We start from the raw sequence: 6,832 nt of genomic DNA, 5'->3' as shown, positions 1-6,832 counted from the left end.
TATTCAAGAATTGTACGGATGAAATCCTGTGCCATATGCTCTAGCATGACCTTGCTTGAGCAGGGAGGCTGGATCAGATGACCCCACTGTGGTTCCTTCCAACTTTACCCAATATGTGATTCCCTGATTTGTCATGGAGCCCTGCTTTTATGGAGATGATTGAACACCTGCCTGCTGATCAGAGGAGTGAAAAAATGTCTTGTTTTGTTTGCTTGCACACACAGTTTTTGGTTTACTTATTAAATTTTTGTCTTAACCCACAAATTTTCTCACTTATATGCTTCTGGGCCTCTCACCCATTCCTCTTGGAGAAAGCAAGCAAGTGGCTTTGTGGGCCTTAGCTGCCTACCAGGGTTAAACTACAGCAGTTGGTGTTCCATCCACATCTGATTAATTGATTTTTACCCTCTTTAAGTCTATTGAAAATCTTTCTGTGCTATGGAATTGGTCCTGAATAAAGAGGCAACCCATTTAAGCCCAGAGGTTAGGTTGAATTGAGTTTACTGAAAACACCAAAGGGTTTTGCCATTGATTTTGAGGGGGAGATGGAATGTCATTCTTTTTAATTAATAGCTTATCACTGACTTTTCCTTCTAATGACTCAGTTAAAGAATAAAAAATCTCTTTAGATAATATTCTCCTTGTCTCAGTTTGAAGAGACTGGAATGCCCTTACAGTAGGGGGCAGGGGGAAGAAAAAATTCCCCCACTTGGATTTCTAACCTATAACTCCATTTTCTATGGTGTAATATCTTTTTTTTTTTTTTAAATAAACCATAAGCAAGATTTGTTGATGCTGATGCCAAGCTGTAAAACATATCTTTCTAAAGAGTCAATCGATTTCTTTATGTGTGGTTCCCTTCTGGTTTTAGGCTGTTTGGTTTTTTTTCCTTTTCAGTGTAACTGTGCAGTGTAGTTATTCCCCCTATATTTGAAATATAAAATGTAACTAGATATTGTTTTATAAAATAATCAGCAATATATTTAGCATGTATAAAATATTATTTTTAACTAGTTTTTTTCTGAAATTATTTGTGACAGTTCAGAACAGAAGATGTAGGAACTCAGGGTAAAAAAACGTAGAATTTAAGAGGCCTAGGGATTACTCAAAGCTTGAGATTTTCCCCCTTTAACATACATTAATTTAACTCAGAAGCCAAATAAATGTTGGCCTAATTTTTCTATTTAAACTGTATAGAAACTGTAGATTACTTTTATGTCACAGAGCACTGCATACCTTTTTCAGAAAAGTATTCACACAAGCTGCACCACTTTTCCATAAACCTATTCTCATGTACCAGCCATGATGTAAACCTGTGAACAACTCCACTAAAAATTGTGGCATTACTAATCCACTTAAAATAAAGCAATTACTTTTGTTTCTTCCTGAATTGGAAAATTAATCTTCAAAGAGCTGATTAACTGTGTCAGGGTTAATAGTTCATGTTATTTAAATGTATGTAAGAAATTCGGTATAGGACATATGGTTAGACTGTGAAGTTCTATTTAAACTCATCGTGATAAAACACAATTGCTTTGCCCACAAAATGTTTTCTGTTTCTTACTTTGCTTTTCTTCACTAGCTATTATACAGCAATGGGTCTCATCCGCCATGCTATTATTATATGCTAATTGCAATCAAGTTTTTTTGAGCTATGTGAAGATGTCAATGTATTTACATTAAAAAAAGATTTTCTTTTTAATATTGTACATTACCATATGACATATCCTCTAATTACCTGTTAAATCAACAATGTGAACACTTTCTATCTACATTGATAAAAAAATTAAACAGCATAACAATTTAATGCGAAATACCTTGGAAGATATTTTTAATCACACTTTTAAAATTGCATCACTAGCATGCAAATAAGCAGATAATGAAGAAGTAAAAGTAGCATAATAAGATTTTTTTTTCCATAAATATATTTGGCATTTTCTGCTCGGTGACCCTTAAATGGAATGATGCATTGTTAAATGCATTTGTAAGTTAAGGATTACATTCTGTCACCTTTATAACTCTGTTATTAAAAAAGAAATTTTGGTAAAGATACATAAAAAAGATATCTCAGAAACTGAAGAAAAGTAATTTGCATGCAAACGCTTGTAAGAGAAAGTGGTGAGAGTCAGGGTGCTGAGGCAATTTCCAGGGTAACAAAGAATGGAAAATGTGTTTATCTTAAATGTTTGTTGTTAGCTGTGGAATTCTTTTTGTCTAAAATTCATTTCAAATACTAAGCATTCTAAAATGTCATTTGCTTTAGCACATGAGAAGCTGTGAAAGAACAATAATATTAGCTTTCACAATCACAGCTGGAGGCATTACATCTAACTAATTTTTATACTTCCAAAATGTACATGTAAATAAACATAAAGTGAAAGTTATTGGAAGCAGCACTTTCAGTAGTAGTCATAACAACTGGAAAAGTGGAGGGCAGTGAGGTTTTCTCCTCGTGATGGTTTCTGAGATTAACTCATCAGAATCATTGCAGAAATCAGTTCTTTCCTTTTGACTTTTTGTGTTTGCTTGTTTGTTTCTTGTAATTTCTGCCTGATTACTGCCACAATCACATCTGCTTCTTAATCAGGTGGGGTCAAAGAAACACTTTTTTCTATCAAATTCCCTTGATGTTATCTACATTATCCAACTGGTGTGACTTACAGAAAAAGAGGTTAGTTTGCCTTGGCTAGTTGGACAAGCAAATAAAATTAATTTCCTCTTAGAGGAAATGTGGTGGCTTGAAACTCCCAAGAATCTAATTTTTAAGTTCAAGCCCCCCCTCCCACAGTTTGCCTCTGTGAGAGGGTTTAGTGATGGTATGGACTTGATATCTTTTTCACCTCATGTGGAGAGTTTTCAGACAAAACACAACCATTCATTATTGGGGGGAAGGGGAAAATATTTACAAAGGTTTATTTACACCCACATATATATTTACATTAAATTAAATTTCTCCTTTTCTTCAATAAAAGTCCAAGAAGAAAAGAGAAAAGTCTTTCTGTCACTCCTCAGGCCACAGTTCCTTCATTTGAGTTTTCTTGTGGCACTGGTTAGTGTCCTTCATTTTTCCCAAGGCAGCAGATTTGAGGGTGGCAGTCAGGATTTTTGTTCTTACTTTGTGGAAATTTCAACCCCAAGCCCAAGCCTTCAGGGGATTTCCTTGTAGATCTTCACTCCTCTTGGTTTAGAACATTGAAGGTAGCTTTCAGTTCAGTCTTACCAAAGCTCTTCTGCTCTGTCTCAGCTCGTCAGCGTGATAGAAACAGCAGCAGCAGCAGCAGCAGCAGCAGCAGAGGGCACGGCCACCTCCTCTGCATTCCGTCCTGGCTCAGCTCTCAGGATGACTTTGGGTTTTCAGCTCCTTCCTCTCTCTCTCTAGCTGTTGCTGCATTTCGAGACTTCCTAAGGGTTTGGAAGTCCACCCTTCCTCTTCAAGGAGTCTCCGAGTTTTGAGAAAGTAATACAGTCTTACCCCAAAACAGAGTTTTCCTCTGTTTTGTTGCCAGCTCTCCCTCCAGCAGGAACATCTCTGCATCTTTCAGCCGGCTTCACGTTATCTTGCTGCTACTGGCTGTCTTTTGGCTTTTAGCCATTGTTGTCTCTGCTCAGGACTGCTCCGCTGCCGCTTTCAGTGTCTTCTGCTGCTGTTGACAGTAAGGAAACTTTTCCAGCTCTTGATTAGGGGACCTGGTCCAGCTTTTACATTATACCGGGTCTCCTGTAGCCTCAGCTGGGGGCTGGGGGCCCTTGACCCCCAGTGGAACTCACTTGGCCCCCTGCTTCCTCCTGGCTCAGATCACTGCTACCTACCTTCTAAAACTACCTTCCCTACCTTCACTTCTGTTTCTGTGGGTATGTAATTTTCATAGGGCGCACATGGACTCTTGATTGGTCCAGTATTATCAGTGGGCAAACCATTACTACTTCAGAGAAAAGATTTTTCAAACCACCACAAGGGAACATAAGCAAAATCCCTGAGTGTTCTTAAGATCTGGTGGCAAGGCTCATTTAATCAAGGCACAGCTCTTACACCGATGCAGGGAGAAAAAAAAGAGGAGTTTTGTTCCAGTCATACTTGAAGAAAGACCTGGGAATCATAAACCTTAAGAAAGGACTGGGAATACATAGTTGTTATTATACACAGGAAGCTAATTTAAAACCTGAATTTTTAAACTTTTTTTTCCTATTGTGATTGAGCTTTGGCTATTTTGGCTAGGTGGACATTCAGCCATTGTTATTTTAAGACAGCGCTCTTTAGTCCAGTTTCCTATCTCCTACAGCTATCACAGGGAAAAACTGCTCAGTACATGTAGTTTGAACCAGGTATTGATTCATTAACGACATGCAATTAAGTGGCAATCACTAAACTGTGCATTCAGGATCACTATCAATAGTACAGCAGGTATTATACAATACTAGACTGTGACAAAAGGTAAAAATTTCTGCACATCTTTGTAACTAATTCTAAAACAGTCTAATTGCACATATGTGTTCACATACTAATTGATCAAGGGGGCTCTCTCCCTGCTCAAATCCACCTCTCCCTACCACAACTACCCCATCCACCCTGGAAGCATTACACCAAGTGCAGCTACAAGAATTTTGCCTCTGTTGGAACAAGTTTTCCTGTTCTTTCATACTTCTTTGCAAGCTAAATCCTCTTTGTTAATCCTCATTTACTGTTTACTCTGGCTGATGGTCATCTTACTCTCTTATATGCTCGGTTTGGGAAAAACTTTCTGTTGGGAAATTCTGAGCCTTTCCTCCATGTGCACTCACAGTCCTACTGCCAGAAGTGTACTACATGAGAATACTGAAAACAAGGACTAAACGCTGCTCAGATTATAAAGCATTTAATGAGAAACAGAATAATAATTTTAAAAAATATGTTTAAATTATTTGGTATTAATATTTTTAAAGAGATAGAAGATCTATCTTTGGAGAAAATGGCCTTTTATGGATATGAAGTAGTGAGAAGAAGAATGACTTTATGTCTGGTCCACTTTAGCAGAACAATTGCATAAAATTACATGGGGCTTGAAATTTCATGTGCATGCTTATAACAATGATAGGTATCTTCACTTTTGAACATAGACCCTTCTGTACCCCCAGCTGCCTGAGCCTAAAAAGACCCGGACCCTTCCAGATATACAGTTCACTAGAGTCATTTAGACCAAAGCTGAGGATTCCAATTCTACCTTAATTGCTTTTATTTTTATTTTTTTTAAATAGATATACAGTAATCCCTGCAATTGCTTTTTCTTGGCTGCAAAGGGCTATAAGAGGAGCATCAGCTCCTCACCAGTATGATCTGGCTTCTGTGTTTCAGATTCATTTTATCCAGCAAGCCAACTGTAAACCGTTAGGTCAATTGAGTTCAAGCCACTATAATTACATGTGTTCATGCATTCATCCAGAAAGTGCTACTCCATCTTTATGGAAGAGCTTTGAGTACTTTCCATCACATAACTTTTACATAAGAAATGCGTAAAGCAGTAAATCAATTTTAAAAGGTACATCATCACTTTGCTCAACTTTTGTACATTACAGTTTTGCTCACCATAGTCCATTCCAGGTTTGCTCATCAGATACAAATCAGACTGCTTGTCATAAACAATTTAGATTCCAAACATTACAGATTCTAAAGATCAGGAAATATATATTTTGACTTGTCCATAAAATTGTTAGCACAATTTTGGTGGAACATAGGTAAATAAAACTAATGTACTTCTGTGCTTAAATGTTATTTTTTAAAAGTATATTTGATATAGAAATCTAAAATTAATAAAATCAATCTGATGTCATATATTCTTGTAGGTGTGTGCATTAGTGCATAGTCTAGATTCTATCTTCCAGTTAATATATCAAAAATATTCTTCAGAATTAGCAGGTATTAGACATCAACAATAATTAGCATTAAAAGATACAGTTTTCTTTCAATAAAACCCCTATATTTTTATTTTAGCTTCTTGACAGTGTGTTGTACTTTGGTGTTTGGTCTCTGTGCTTTAATTTTTCATTCTTTATTCTCATCTTGATCCAAGTGAAAATGGTTAAATCAGATATGCAAGATATTCATACTGAATCTCTGAATGCCAAATACAATAAATTAAAATTTAGACATTTCCATAGCTTTCTGGGCTAAAAATCATAAGAAAATATAAAATTAGATATTTTCAACTTCATGAATAAGCAAGACAGTAAAGAGAAATGACAAAGCTGGCAAATATCAAACTTGATAGTCATAATGGAAATATTTGTTGTTATTCCTGAATCAAAGATTACATCTTCAGAAATAGATTTTTTCTAACTATAACTCACTCATAGACATCTATCTCTATGGACATTTTCAGCATTAAGGCATTTTAAATTCCTATTTTGCTGCCAAGTATTGCCTCTTGGACATGCCTTCTGGTCTGTTTTTTTGCGTTCTTTTCTTTGAGGCAATGAGGTATTCAGGCTCCAAGTTGCCATGTACAAGAACCTCCTCCAACTTTCTCCAGAACTGTAAATTCTAAATTTAGGTTCTCCTCTTATTGTCTGCCTAAAGTACTCTCAAGATGATATTAATACACCCCATGAAAATCTTTAAGAAATCACACTGGCCATCTCTTGTGAATAGGTGTCTTCTTGGTTTATCTGTTTAAAATAAATCAGGAGTATAAATTTCTAGAAGAATGGTAACACAACCCTTTCAAATTTTGAAATATGATGAAGAATATAGAGAAGAGTTAATTGAGGTACGTTTTTGTTTCTTTCTTAATTTTATTCCAACAAATCCATTACTCTGAAGTTCTAGCTTGTTAGTCTCAGATTTTCAAGGAGCTTTGTC

The sequence above is a fragment of the Pseudopipra pipra genome, chromosome Z (assembly GCF_036250125.1).
Source record: "Pseudopipra pipra isolate bDixPip1 chromosome Z, bDixPip1.hap1, whole genome shotgun sequence".
Lineage (NCBI taxonomy): Eukaryota > Metazoa > Chordata > Aves > Passeriformes > Pipridae > Pseudopipra > Pseudopipra pipra.
The sequence above is the reverse complement of the archived record's forward strand: the minus strand, read 5'-3'. Positions refer to the sequence as shown.